The following is a 15,714-nucleotide window of genomic DNA, read 5'->3' on the forward strand; positions in this document are numbered from 1 at the left end:
TTTGTGTTCGCATGGCGAAGTGATCGCGTAAGGTATGGAGATTTCATTTTTTTTTTTCGAACGCGTAAAGGTGGTGTGAACTCGCAATATAAGAAACGAAAAATGTTCAAACGCGCTCGCACATATACACAAACAGAGAGACAGAGAGCGACTGCGAATATGTCGAAGTACTGAATTCAGCATGTTCTCTTGTAAACGCAGCGGAGGCGCACAGCAATACGCTTCGGCAGGAGGCAATGTTTCGTGCGAAGGCTTCGCGGGAAGTTAGACTGACATTTGGTTCAATCCGCTGGTAGGCAGCCGGACGCCTGTCCACAAGAGGATCCTTGACTTGCATGGGATTTGGCACCTGGTGAAAGACGTGAGGATATATCGAATGCACGCTTACAACCGTGGCTCTTTCACCATGTCAAAGCTCGCCAAAAGTGCACGTCACGGAAGATTTAAACGCAAAATAAGGGTGCGAAAAATGAGCAAGTTACTGTGCTTGAGGTACAACTTTCGTTCAATAGGGCACGCAGAGACGAAGGCGATCGGATAGTGAGAGCATCGCACGGGCATCGCAAAAACGGCGTTCCATGAGGTGATATATATGCAATGACTGGAGGTGTCTGTAGGCTCGCGCCAGCCCCACGTTGAGAGCTCGCCATAAGGCGAAGCACTGAATGGAGCTTGAGTGGTTTACTATTTTTTAATTTGCCTTAATCTCTCTTGCGAATGCTCGCTATTTGGGGCACACTTTCTACGTTCGGGACGTTAAAATAAAAGAAAAAAACAAAACAAGGAACGAGTCTGCGTGTGACGAACGGTATTTCCTTGCCCTGTACCGTAAACTCATGCGGAGCAAGCGTCACGCAACAAGTGTGCGTCGCGCGGCTCCGAACAGGGTCATAAAATTTAACATGCGCGCATCCTGCCGTATCGATGTTCCGGAAAGATTTAAGTCGGATGAATTTAGAGCATGCATTTTTACGGATCTGTGCATAAGCTCAACATCAAGACATTTTTTAAAAAATCAATCTGTTATCTACTAGCACGTATTTTTTTATAATACGAATGCATTTCAATTACGACACTGTCGAAAGCAAAACTACTAACATTTTTCTATAAGGCACATTAAGCACCAAGATAATAAAAGCTCCGCGACTAAAACGTTTATTCATGTTCGTTACTTAAGCGATACAGCACTATCTTGGCTGCGAAAATTTTCAATAAAAAGAACAAACGAAGTATAAATCAAAATGCACTCCAGCAGGCACAAAGAAGGACGAGTGGAGACAAAACCGCATGATCGGGACGCAATCGAAGCGAGTGGCACTTATTCAGTGTTCTCGAGTGTAATTATCCCTACTTCGTGTTCTCCAACTACATATTATAAAACCTTCCGGAACACCCTCGTTTGTGTCGCACAGGTTTTACTACCAACTCACCGCTCTGTTCGCCAAACCTTGGCTCTCCGGAGCGCATCCCTCGCCTGAAATGAACCGGTGCGCCGCTTTCCCACCCACCGTCGTCGATTCGTGGGGGCCCCCCGAGTTTGCCGAAGCCGCGTACAGGCGGCGTACCATCCCGCGCTCGCTTTTCTCCTTTCTCTCGAAACGCTTACGCTCTCCCCTATTCAAACAGGAAAAAGGCGAGAAGAGCCAGCGTGCTCGTGTTCCTCTCTCTCTGCGCGGCCTCCTCTCCCGCGTTTATGCCCGTCCCCCTCGCAGCGGCCGGAGGGGAACGCCTGGCGCGCGTTAGAGGTGGGCTTTCGGGCAGAACGCGCGTGGCCGAGACAGGAGTCGGGACCCCGAGCTCGTACTGTTCGCCCTGTGCCCTGCGGAGAAGGCTTCACCGCGCGACGGCCGTGTTCGGCGGCGGAGGCAGCATGTGAGCGCACCGTTGGGACGGACGCCTGACTTTGAGCGTCGTCGCGTGCGTTTTCCGACGCTTCGCCTGTTGTACTCATCCGGCGTCGTGTGGATACCGGGAGGCGTGCCACTTTAATCCACTTCCACGTCGCGTGTTGTTCATCTGAAGTGTGTGGTGGCGGGTGCGACTGGACCAACTCCGCTGGCCCCGGTGCTGGTTCTGCCGGTAAGTCTGCTTGCCGTTGACAGTGTAGTCGTGGTTTTCCGGTGACCGACCAGATAGCCGAGGAAATTATGCCTGTGAGTAGTAATGTCATTTGTTGTTAGTTCATCACTGCGAAAATTTAGGATGCTCATATAAACTGCGTCGGATGAGGGATGACATTCAGTGACCAAAGTTGTGATTAAGTTGCAAAACGCTGCACAGCTAACTTCATATATTTTTTATCATTCTTTACGAGTGAAAATAAACGAAGCCGTTGTTTAAAAGATTAAATTATTCAAGTGATGACTTTTACCGTATACTAAGTTTCTGTGTAAAAATAATATTAGTATGGCCAGGGATACCAAAACGGCCAAAATACTATCATCCTGGAGAGATCAACCAGAATTAAAGGGAAAAAATGGTATATTGCTTCTGGTCACTAAGATTCTCCTATTCGAAATAAAGCTGACAGCATACAGGAACGCACCCAACAAGCGTGCTTGTCTGGTGAGTTTCTTGATGCAAGCTCAGTCTTGTTGCGTTACGCTTGCTCCGCATGAGTTTACGGTAGAGGGCAAGGAAATACCGTAAGTCACACACAGACTGGTTCCATTGCTCAGATTTGTCCCCAGCTTACCAAACTTTGTTCTCAAATGTACAAAAGTGTGCATGAAAAAAACTGAAAAATGCCGTCGCAGCATGTCCAGCTGGCGCGCTCTTTCTTCGCCAAATTTCACGCAGCAAAAGTTATTCGCCACCTTTGAAACAAAGGTTGTGCGAATCGATGAGAAGTCGCGTATAGGTTCAGCGTAAGTCATGCGTAGAGCGTTGACAATTTATCGAGGTAATACACAACGATCTTTCTATGCGAGGTTTCTTTTCGTGGTCAACACCACTTAGCGTACATGTTTTGACCAACCGACATCGCTAAAATATGTCGAGAACCACAATTGGCTGAAACTTTCTTACGAACAGTTGTAGCGTAACACGTGCGCTGGTGCTCTGTGCTTTTTTTTTAACCACACCTTCAAAATGAAATGGACTTCCCTATAAAAGGGAACCCAATCTCTCGTAATGTATTTCCGAACGGCCCAAGGCGAGAACTGGTATTGATGGCACGGAGGCTGTCGGTACACGGTCCCCTTTGATTACCGCCACCGATTCGCAGTGCTTGCAAGGACCGCTGCCATCACAGCACGTAGCGGGCGTTGAGTAATGGCTGCAGGAAGCAGTAATAATGCAACGCGAGACCACCCCGGGCGTTCCTCACCTGATCACTAAAGAAGATGGCAATCGTTACCGTTGCGCTGCCAGGTATACGCGCGATGGCGGTGATATTTGCACTACGCGAGGCGTTAATTGCGCCATTATCGCAATTTGCCTGGCGGAATTCCTTTCACCTGCATGTTGTGGCCGAGCTTGCGAGATGCCCCCAGAGCAGGGAAAAAATAACACGCGCTCGGCCGGACTTTCCACACAACGACGTCCATTCGCCGGCACTTTGAGGCCAGATAGTGGACACACAGTTGGGGTGAAGCTGAATCATTGACCCATTAAATACTATGTGACGGAATAGCGGAAAGTTTTAGCTAGTGCACCCTGATCATTGACGCGATTTTTGTGGTTTCTACAGCCATCCAAAAATGCGGCGATGGCGGCAAATATGGCACAGGGAAGGAGGATGCACTGCTGATCTATATCGTCGTCGGATCTGGCGCCGAATATGTTTGTGCAAAATCGTTCTTTACGATAGCCTGGCCGCCTTGGCATATAATCTACGTCCAGCACCAAATTTAGCTGTAATTCGTTCTTAAGAAATATTCCGCACAGCATAAAATGTTTTATTTATGCATACGGATACTCATTTATATTTTCGCTACTTAACCGCATAGATTGGCGCGTTAATAGAACTATTGCGAAAGTATCAGCTTCGTGGCGGTGTGCCATGATTCCTGAAACAGCTCCTTCAAGCCAGCTATTATGCAACGGACAGTACATATTGTCACCGATATATGTGTGACATTTTCGTTACTCACTATTTTGTTCGCTGAAGTGCCTCGATGGAGACTCCTCTGGTTCCAGACACCAGCCTGTGTGAAACTTTCTCATGTTCTTGATTATGTAAAGCATCCGCTCTAATGTTTGCTCGCGGCCACTGAAGTACGTCAGGGTATCAGCGTTATCGACTGCCAAGCGTGGATTTCTGCGTAAGCGTAAAATTTACGCAAACAAACAAAAAAGGGGCCTGTGAGCGCACTCGAACTCCGAGTGGCAACACCAGAGCACGGAGCCACGCGGAAACACTTCGCCGGAGCTCTTCAAAAGCGTCCGCCGCGCGCTTAACACGCGTCGTGGCGCGAGGGGAGAAAGTACACTCGGCTCTTTGTCTTGTCGTCCTGTCGGGCCCGCTGCAATCTTATCGGCGAGCGACACGGCCCGCATTCGATTGAGCCTCGCGAGCTGGTCGCGCGGGGCCTCTCGACGGGTGGCAATATTTCTTTTCAGCGCCGAGAATTTTGTCGTTTGTCAGCAACCAGAGAGATGAGAGGAGCCGAGAGCGCGCCAGTTATGATGCCCCGTCTGCAACTCCCCGGCACGAGGTCCCAGGGGTCGCGGTGGTTGTTCGCCCCCTCCGGCTGCCTCGTCCTCTTGTACAGCGGTGCGTGGCCCGCAGTGAGGAAGTCGGGTGCTCCGTATAGCCAAACCCAGGAAGCGCCTCAGCAAACTCCTCCATCGAAGCGGTCTCCAGCTTCGAGCCACGCCACGTGCGCACATACACAACGCCTCGCCCTTCCCTTCCGACTCTGTCTTTCTTTCGCAACTGGAGAGGAATCGCCCTTTGCCCCGTTGAAGTATGGCCCACACTCATCTTACATAAGCGGCTCGCGTTTGAGCGTATATAGTTCGCGTATATACTATGCGAGCGGGGCAATGCGCCTCTTCCCCATTCCATCATTTTTCATTCCTGCCGCCCGGGTTGTACGGGTAAGCGAATGTGTAAACCAACTTCTCGAGCTTTCTTCTCCTAGCGGTCGTGATGCACATGACAGGCCTTGTATACGTGGGCGCGGAGCATAAACAGTTACGTGAAATTCAGCTGCTTGATCACGGTATTGAATGACGGACGAGACGAGTGCTGATATGAGTGAACTTTTCGCATAACTGTTGTCTTGCCTGTTCGTGGCTTTGTGTTCTATCTAAGTTCGTGCGAACCTACACTCGTCGTTCGTGCAAACTGTCTACGCACGTCCAAACAAGAGAACGAATTCCAGCACTGTCCGACCCACTTCGCGAGACTGCCGAAACCTATATATTCTAACACTTGTTCCATTTAAGGACTTTAATTAAAAATAACAGGAAATGAGGAATTTAGTCATAAGCACTTTCACACTCCTCTTATTGGGTCTATCATTTAACAATCTCTCGAGCAGCTGTCTGCGGGAAAGTTCGAAGAAGCCGATTGAAAGACACATGTGCCGCTAAGAGGACATGTATACCAAAAACGAAGTCACATTGACGACGGCCCGCGAGGCGCGTCAATGTGTCTTTTCTTTGCATTTGTCGGCAAGGCCTTTTAGCAAATGCCAACTAAGGCAAAAGCCGTGAAGGCATCAGCTTGTTACTCGTTCACAGCAAGGCGCGAACAGCGCTGCAAACAGAGACAGATGTAACGGCCCCTATGAAACTACACGATTGCCAAGACTACCCGGCACGCCACTTTGTCTTTCGCTTTTGCGCCTTTGATTGCAATGTGCACCTGTCCTTTCTGTGATCGTTTGGGTAAGATACTGGTCGAGTGACGAAGTAGTTGAACTTGGGCTTTCACTTTCAAGGAGTATGCCATTCGTGTAGACTCGGCGTATAAGTAACATATAATTGCGCGACCGTATACCCTCAAACGCACCTAGCGACCCACATATGTGGGCGAAAGTGAAGTGCTCTATAATAAGAATGGTCTGTGATGGCATCGAGAACAATAATTCATATGTATGTAATGGTTGCGGAATACACATTGCCTGTATCGACGCTTACGTTATGAATAATGCATACGTGAGTTCCACTTGCTGGACGAGTCACCGAGCTTGCTTTCTCGGAAACCTATCGGTGATGAGCGAAAATGGAACGCCGCACAGTTTCAGCCTCAATATCTGCCAAGCCAGCATATATTAAAGAAAAAGGCAGGGCTATTAATGTGCACAGAACACATCGCTTTAATTTCGGCGTCTTGAAATAAAAAAAAGACGGTTCTGCGTCTCTCTTTGTTGCAAAATGAACTCGGACGTCGATTAGAATAGCAAATTATTGCACCTGTCGAATCAGAAAACTGTCACAACGTCTCGCAAAATATTTTTGTATAATATGATTTTTTAGCATAGTGACGTCATGAGTACTTACAATGGTAAAAAAAAATAGTGAAACGTGAACGAAACGATGATGGGCGGCCAGTTTCATCACCCGTGGCTGCGATCATATTCGGTTCATTAAATACGAACCATTGTGTCGTTGCAGAGTTGTGTAACGCCGCGAACTCAGTGATTTGCTTCGTGGCCGTTCCCTTATTCCCTGCGTTCGGTAATGTATGTGTCGTGAAAGTCTCGCGTGCGTCTTGCCCGTAATGTTAACTCGCATCGGCGCTGACAGGTGAGTTCGGGCCACCGACACGTGCGCGCCCGATTGTCCGAGCAGCGCCGCGTCGTGTGTAAACGGGGTGGCCCGCCCTGGCGGGGCTGCCATCCCAGGGCGGCGCGAAGGGCGTCGTTTAGGGCCCGGTGCGTAGGTGCGCAAACCTGGCGCTCGTGTATTTGCCGCCGCTGCTCTTTGGGTGGGGTTGCGCTGCATGGGAAACCGCCGATGCTCGCGTAGGTTAGGAATGACATCAGGCGCACTCGGGGGCAGCCCCGTCGGAGGGCGAAGAGACGAGCGCGGAAGAGGGGGCGGTGGTCGGCGGTGAAAACGCGCCCCCCGCGGCAGTAGACGCGCGGGGGCCAGCCGAAATGAACCTGGCCGGCTTAAAGAGCCGCGCGGCGCCGGGCGTGTCATCGGTGGCAGCGCAGAGAAGGCGGGGCGCTGAGATATGGAATCGGTTTCCAGGTCGTCAGCTTCTGCACCTGGGGGTCTTGCTCGCAGCATGAGCGCCCTCTTCCCGCGCTCCCGTTGATCACGCGTGGGCCGCACTCGCCGTCAGCGACCGTTACACGTCCCCTCCTTCTTGCATCAAGATTTTTGACCTCAGTTTTCCTTGATTGCCTCTCCCTTTTTTTGCGTAGCTATACGGGAACCTTTTCTGTAAGTGCTGGTTGGTGAGAACGCTGTACGTTTCATATCCTTTGTGTACTTCTGGTTCTTTTTTTGTTCTTACAGATCACTATACTCCGTATGCGCACTAGTAACAGAACTGCGCCTATTTCCTTCTTTTGCCCTTTAAGAAGTGACTTATTCTGGTTCTTTTTAGCGTAAACGTCCATCGACCCTCCCATTTCCCTTTCGCAGGTTTACAAAAAATATTCGCTTTTCCAACAAAACCAAACGAAAGTGCTATCAACGCGCCTGCGCTGCTCGAGCGGACGTACAAAGACTGCAGTGCGCCGTGCACCGTATAGAGCTCACTGCGTTCTGAGGAGTGCGGTAATAGCGATCTGATGGAACCAGTGATTATTGCCCTGACGCTGTGCACGAACGTAACTCATCCGCCAAAATTTGGCGCTACGCGATTTTTGCCTTTAATACACCTCGAGGCATCAATAGTTGAGGCCGCCGAGGCGGGTGCACTTAATAGTTATGCCGCGCTGCACCATGTTTGATGCAAACATGGCCATTCGAATGACAAACCTATACGTTCGCAATAATCGTATCACGTTTTTTTGAAGTACGTGCGCTGCGTTCTCGCTAACGTTCAAGGAGGAGAGAAACACTGTGGAAGGCGTCAAAAAAGGGGCAATAAAATGAACAACCAAGCGAGGAGTGGTGGCGCCGCGCGTGAGGGCCGCTAACGACGGCCGATCGACGGTAATCACCGCGCGCGCCACCACAACCGCGCCTCGTTTCTTGGCAGTCGGGCTTCGCTTGATGGCAGCCGCGACCACAGATTGAGCGGAACCACCGACGGAGGAGGAAGGTAAAAAGATAAAATGCTCGACGTGGTGAGCGAAATGGCCTCCGAGACGCGGGATCTACACAGACAGGACGCGTATTTCAGCAGGTCGTCTGACGCGAGACCGAAGATGGTCCCCCGGCGGCCCCGCTGTATACGCACGCTCGAGCGCCGAGAGAAGCGTGGGGAAACTCGAGTCATCGGCGCGCCTGTTTGTTTTACACGCGTTGCGGCCGCCTGCTCGGAAAACATCTATTTTCTCGCGTTTCAACATCGCAGTTCATCGCGCGGACCTTGTGCTCACTCTGCGCGCCTATCGCTTCTCTTTCTTTCTCTCTAGCTTTTTTTTATTTGTTACTGCTCTGCTCAACCCCCATGTCTTTCCTCTTCTCTCTCTCTCTCTCTCTCTCTCTCTCTCTCTCTCTCTCTCTCTAGGGTCGTTTCTGTTATCGCGTGGCTTCCCTGCATGTCTTTTGGCTCTTTTAGCTGCGCTCTCGGTGACTGGTACTGGAAGTTAATTCTTCTTCCGTTAACGCTCCACGAATAGCGGAGGTTTCCTAACTCGCTACACGCGGCGACGACGAGCAGCGCTAGACTAACCACGCACTTGCAGGCTATTAGACACGACGACAAGTGCTACGAAATGTAGAAGTTAAAAACAATGTCATACGCAAAGTGACCTGAATAGGGAGACTGGACTCAATCAGTGAAACTAAAAGCAACTTGCCGTTCTGATTCGCCGTTCTGACTCGCACGAAAACATCGCAATTATAGTCATCGCGAATGTAGGTTAGGTGTATGTGAGTTTGGGCACTTTTCTTTTTTTGTCTATATTTGACCCGATATTTTGCAGCGAATCAAATAAGGTACGAAAAATATTTGCCTTATTAAACGCAGTTCATATTCTCTAATCCAATTTCCCATCAAGTTCATTACATAAGAAAACTTTATTTAAAAACTTTTATTCAGAAAGCCCCCACAGGCTCCATCAGGAGTATTGTGTGAGGGGGGGGGGGGGGGGGGTTATATGCAGTGCATATTCACATTAATTGAAATATTAAAACATGATTATACTCGCTATATAACATAAAAATAACGTTATAAAATTGTTAGCGAGAGCAGGCATGACATGCAACTACTAAACAAAATGCAGAGAAACTCATTTGTAAGCGTGCAACAGATAACTATAACAAATAATACAATATACAGCGGAGACCAATATACATGGTTTAGTAGAAGGTTGATGCCACTGGCGATGAAAAAATGGTTGTTACTTCGTGACGAAACAAGACGGGATCATGAATGTTGACAACATTATCGGGAAGACCATTCCATATTTCAAGAGCTACTGGTAATGCTGAAGAGTTGAATGCGTTCGTGTGCCCGAAAATGCGTTTGAAAGAACGGCTATTGTGCAAACGGCGAGAAGTGCGTGTTGGCTGGGTGAGAGGGAGGGTGGTTTCGTGCTTACCGGATGCTATTTTGTGAAACAGGCAGATCAAGGCGATCTTTCTGCGAGAATCTAAGGGAAGCAATGATAGTGATGATTTAATGTGAGTGATACTGGAATGTCGGCAGTAATCTTTCGCAATGAAGCGTGCGGCGCGGTTTTGAACACGTTCGAGGGCATTAATTTGGTAGGCCTGATGAGGTGACCAAACTGATGAGGCGAATTCAAGTTGAGGACGAACGAAGGTTAGATGTGCAAGTGCTTTGGTCGAAGTTGGGGCGTCATGAAGGTTACGTTTGAGGTAACCGAGAGGGCGGGATGCTTGTGCTGAAATTTTCTCTATATGCGTGGACCATGATAGTGAGGGTGAACGATGCATGCCAAGATTTATATGATGATGTGCGCTTCACGTGACAGTTGTTAAGAGTATAAGTAAAAAGAGAAAATGATTTCTTGCGGGTAAAGGTCATGAGCTTGCATTTGTCAGTGTCAAGCGACATTTGCCAGCGAGAGCACCAATTAGTTATGAGGTCTAGGTCTTCCTGAAGAGCGAGGTGATCTGATGTTGAGGTTATCTTACGGTAGATGATACAATCGTCTGCGAAGAGTCGTATGTTAGAAGAGATGTGCGATGGTAGGTCATTGATGTAGATTAAAAATAACAAGGGACCGAGAACTCTACTTTGCGGCACACCGGAGGTGACATCGGTTAGAGGGGATGAAGATGAATTAGCAACGGTATACTGTTTACAGAATGAAAGAAAGTTTCTTATCCGGGATAATGTCAAGGAGTCCAGATTTAATGATGATAGTTTAGATATTAAGCGACAATGTGGAACACGATCAAAAGTTTTAGAAAAATCGATGAATATGCAGTCAGTGTCAAGGTATTTATCCATGAGTGTGAACATATCATTCGTGAATTCCATTAGTGTAGTGTCACATGGAAAACCTTTTCTAAACCCATGTTGGTTCCGGTAAAAAAAATTTGTTAGCTTTGAGGTGCTGAGCGACGTTGGAGGCGATGACATGTTCTAGCAGTTTGCACGGGACACTAGTTAGAGATATTGGGCGATAGTTACTGACATCAGATTTGTTCCCGGATTTGAATACAGGTATAATTTTGCCAATTTTCCACTCGTGTGGTATCTCACCTGTTGATAAGGATTGATTGAAGATGTGGGCAAGTATGATACTAAAAAACGTAATGGTCTGTTTAAGAATTTCAGTATTGATAGAATCGACTCCTGCAGATGTTGATATTTTCAGATCTTTAATGAGTGCCGAAATTCCAGCTGTGCTGATGGCTATGGTATCCATGTATCTGTAATCAACTTCTTCTGCTAATGGAATGTTGGAATGGTCTTCCTTAGTGAAAACACTCGTGAAATAATTATTGAGCAGGACGGCACAATCATCGGAGTCGACGTTTATCCCGTCATCATTCACCAATGAAATGTCGTCAATGGTGTTAGTAGGGGAGATGCGTTGCCAGAACTTTCTAGGGCTGTTTTTAATAAGGGATTGAAGGCCACAGGACATAAATTTGCGTTTGACGTTTCGAAGAGCGCGACAGTAGGTCTTTTCCGCAGCTTCGTGTTTAGCGCGAGACTGTGGTGTTGCCCTGAGCTTTGCCGCCTTGAAGAGCCGTTTTTTTCTTATTTCTCATTGTGTGAAGTGATCTGTGGAACCATGGCTTAGATAAGGTTACTCTAAGCGAGATACGTGGTATGTACGCATGAACTAACTCGGTTAGTTTATGTTGAAAAAGAGACCGATTTTCCGTGACTGAGCGAGAGGAGAAGGACAAAAGGAAATTTTCACAAAACGTTTCAAGGCCTTGGTTAATGGCTTCAAAGTTATCTTTATTGTAGTTGAATATATATTTTTGTTGAATATATAGTTGAATATATATTTATTCGAATACAAGTCGATGTTCGCGGCGACAAACTTATACTGCGCCATACGGCGATCGCACATTCTGCTGGTTAAATCTTGATAGCATTGCTGACGGAACTGTACATCTGACACCATTAAACTTGTACCCTGTACAGCATATCTTCCCCGCAAAAGTGTAAGCGTGGGCAAAAGAACTCGATGGAGATTGCCGAATTGGCGCGTATATAAGGACGAAAGCGCCCTGTGGTGACGGAAGCCGGCAATATGCATCTCTACTGGCTGCGCTTCAACCCGTGCGAAAAGCGCAGAAACTCGGTGCGTCGGGCCTTCCGTGTGCAGATATATATTCGCGCTTGCGTTGCCAGCTTCGCTGGTACTCATCATGTGCGAGCTATGCACAAGCGCCGCTCGCATCCGTCGTTCGCGAAATCCAAGCCTTTTTCACGCGCACGCTGATTACCCAGGCGGAAAAGAAGTAATAATAGTGCACGATGCGAAACCTTATTGTTTCGGAGCTTAAGCCATCGCGACGGCAGGGATTTCGAGGGATTTGGCTCGTTGCATCTCGCAGTGATTGCCCGCTTTGCAAGTTTGTTGTTCCGTGTTCTTTATTCGTCGCAGCTTCCCGATGCTTCCCCCGCCACCCTCCTGCGCTCTCTCTCTCTCTCTTTCGTTTAGTACGGAACGCTTCGGAGGCAGGTTTTGTTTCAAGCAGCTATATACGCTGCGAACATTCTCTGCCTTCCGACCCTTCCCCACTAGCGCGCGCGGGTCTTTGCTTGCGTATAACTATTATATCTTCCTTTGTCTTTGTTTTCTTCTGTTCTTGTGTGGAACAAACTGAAATCCATGGCTGAGATCGGTAAAAGAGGTGGCTTACGCTTTATTTCTCGCAATTTAATCGTGTTGCACCTTCGGCGCTTGTTCAGAGCATACCTCCAAACTTTACGAACAAAGACACTTCCAAATGTAAACGTTTATCCTGATTTGTTCTGCCATCGTTTGATTTTGCTTTGGAGATAACTTATTTGACAATTCAGTAAGCGTTTTTTTATGTATTTTGAATCTATAAAGTGGCAGCAAGACCATATCATTATTCTTGTTAAATTTTGTATCCACAGAGTAGATACGTAAAATAAAGCTTTTTTTGGGAAACAAAGGCTTTGTAACAGCATTCAGCCCCCCGAACGTCAGGCAGTGGTAATAATGTTGCTTAATACTCCTTACAGCACTAATTTACCGCGAGCTGACTTAGATTCTCTTTTAACAAATGTACGTATAGCACACTGCGCTGCCCTTTTTCATCATCACCAAGTGGGCAAACATTATATTAGGCTTCATTGGTGAGCCAAAAAGAAAAACAAAGAAGAAGAATGAGCAAATGGTGTAGAATGATGTTCGAAGCCTGTTCTCTCAAAACACTGTTCTTGTTTTGTTTTTTTTTTGTTTTTTACGCTGCCCTTGGAGACAACTGCATGCTAAATAGGCAACGCATTAATTACCAAATTCACTTACTTCTTGATTAAATTTGCCTTACGTTGGCTGTCGTCTTCGTAAGTACCTGCGACATCTTGTCGTCAATGAAAGATAGAGAGCAGAGAGAGAAATCTTTCATCTCTCCCATCCCCCTCCTATGCGCAGGGTAGCAAACCGGCTGCTTATAGGCTGGTTAAGCTCCCTGCCGTTTTCTTTTCCCCTCCTATTTTCCTTCCTTTGTCGTCAATGGCACTCCTTAAACTCGGTGGCCCTATGGCGTCTGTGTACTGTTTCTGTGCATCCGGCAGAGCCCAGATGACGGGGTGGGGCCGCAGACGAGAACCGAGGCCACGTGGCATCGCATCCGGCACGAATGCCGTGGCAGGGCGCCCCGTGCCAATCACCGCCGACCACAGTGCACAACGGGCTATTCGAGCAAACAGCGCGTCATGCTTGTGCGGGTGCACCTATGGCGTCCGTATATAAGCCACCCGCCCGCCGAACCCGTTCGTGCATGAGCCAAGCACGCCCATGTGCCGGAGCCATTGCTCTTGGTCGCCCCTTCGGAAGCCTTCCTGCGCCCACCCGCTGACAGTTCTGCATCACACCGACGCTCGTTTTCCATCTCGCTCTGGGGGCGCGTCCATCGCGTCCCGACACGCTCGTAGCGCTAGTCCCTGGGGGCGGCCGCGGGCTCTCTCGACGCAGTGCCATAAACGCCGCGAGCACGGGGCCCGACGCCAGTTTGCCCATGCAGCATGCGCCATGGGTACATCAGCGGGCCCGCTCGTCTGTACGGCCCTTGACAACAGCAGTTTTCTCTCGTGTTGTAAAAGCGGGGAAGAAGCCTTTTAGCGCGCTGCATCATGGTGTCGTCACCCGCCCACTGCTACACCAACCTCATATTTTGCTGTTTTGTTTTGACGTTATTGCGGCCTGGCGGGTTGGGGAATTGGGGATGATGCTCGCCGCTGGCTGTTTTCCTTTGGCGCCTTTGACCTTGCACTCCCCCACTAACGTCTGACACATCAACACAAGTCCGCTGTTCTGCGCAGGGTGAAGAAGGCAAAGAGACTAAAAAGCGGGCTATTTAAAAGGCGCCGAATGGAAGAGGCGCGACGTGTTCCTTTTGATGGACGCTCAGAGAAGGTGCTGCATGGCGGGGGATGGGTGCTAGCGGCGGTGGCTATCTAAGGCCGATTAGTTTCTTTCCCCCCTCCCTTACTTGCTGCCATTAGTCTATCGGCAATATATATATATATATATATATATATATATATATATATATATATATATATATATATATATATATATATATATATATATATATATATATATATATATATATATATATATATATATATATATATATATATATATATATATATATATGTGTGTGTGTGTGTGTGTGTGTGTGTGTGTGAGACAATATAGAAAGTGTTCATAGGACTAGAGAAAGCGAGCGAAGCACAAAATGAGAAAGAACCTGAAAGTTGCAGGGGGAGATAGGTACAGAGTGGAAGATTTTTACGGTCACTGTCCCTTGCAAAGCAGTGAGTGAGAAGCCGAATTGACGTTGGTGTATCCTTTCCCAGTGGTTGCATTCGATCCGCCAACGAGATGATTTCTGATGCAGCATACACTGGACGCTCTAGCCATCAGTTCTCTGCCAAAAAAAAAAAAAACGTCATGCGGTATTTATAACACAGCGATTGAATCCGCAAAGCTGCTTTCGATCGTAAGGGCTCTCTACCTTTGGCTGACCACCTACGCTAATTCTGCGTCCAGCGTTGAGACCAGCGGCAATTAGTTTCACGAGAACTTCCGCAGCGTGCGAGGGTTTTGCAAGCGCGGGCGAATAATTACATTGAATTATTCTCGACGGAGTATATAGTCACCAGTTACGTTTTTCTATTTGCGGAGAAACAGAATGAAAGATCTTCAAGAGAGATCATCCACTGCACTGATAAGATCTATTGCACAGCATGAAACTAGCGTGCTTAAGAGGGCACTTCTTTATCGCCAACCGCCTTTTCTAATCAAATATCCAGCGTTATGGCGTAAGCGTCCTTTTGTGACATGACATGAAATATACTTTATTTATGCTCGTACATGCATGCGTTTATATACACACGCAAAATTTCGGAAAGTCTAAGCACCCCACCCCAGCTACGCCCTTGACGGGCAGAAACACTCCATTTATTAGTTAAGTCGTATAAGGACCTTTTAACTCAGACCTCTAACACCTTTTACGGCAGAGGAATCGATTTAAAAAGCTGCGTGTTCTTGCTGGCATCTTTCCAGTATAATATGTGATTATGATTGAGGCAGGGAAAATAGATGTGCGTGTAGTGCCCTTTAGACGTGACATTACGAAGCCGCCAGTACTGTCTATAGTGTTGTTCGCAATGGCTAATGTGAACGTGTATACGGCTGTTATTGGTGAACTATTCAACACTCTAAATAAGATGACGTCTGAAGCAGAGCGGCAAAGCTGGAACTCTCGGTCTTCAGTGTGTTTTTTATTCTGTGTTTTGGTAGAAGTAAGTGGTTAACATTTTTTTTCCAAAGGATGTGCTTAGTAAGACTTCACAAATTTGCTGCTGTCGCCATTCATACAATTTCACCAGCGCACGATAGAGCGCTGTTTGATCGCATGGACAGCGCCATTTTTTTTAGTTTTGTATACCCGTGACTTGCGTAATTAAGTATGAACCACTATAGTGGGCACACGCCGCCT

General features: G+C 47.7%; 1 protein-coding gene across 3 annotated transcripts in view; it reads left to right on the plus strand.

The window, feature by feature from the left end:
• The window catches only part of Ddr (discoidin domain-containing receptor 2), a 279,939-nt gene that overhangs the window by 88,504 nt on the left and 175,721 nt on the right, over positions 1 to 15,714 (plus strand). The window contains exon 1 of one of the 3 annotated variants that reach the window (XM_075879177.1): positions 1,748 to 2,079. The exons of 1 other annotated variant lie outside the window; for it this stretch is intronic. The gene's annotated coding sequence lies outside the window, so the exon portion shown is untranslated. Of the gene's footprint in view, positions 1 to 1,747; positions 2,080 to 15,714 lie in introns of those variants that run through there. One more of the 3 variants, XM_037414002.2, reaches the window with a different exon arrangement.

Source organism: Rhipicephalus microplus, chromosome X (genome assembly GCF_043290135.1).
Source record: "Rhipicephalus microplus isolate Deutch F79 chromosome X, USDA_Rmic, whole genome shotgun sequence".
NCBI classification, from domain to species: Eukaryota; Metazoa; Arthropoda; class Arachnida; order Ixodida; family Ixodidae; genus Rhipicephalus; species Rhipicephalus microplus.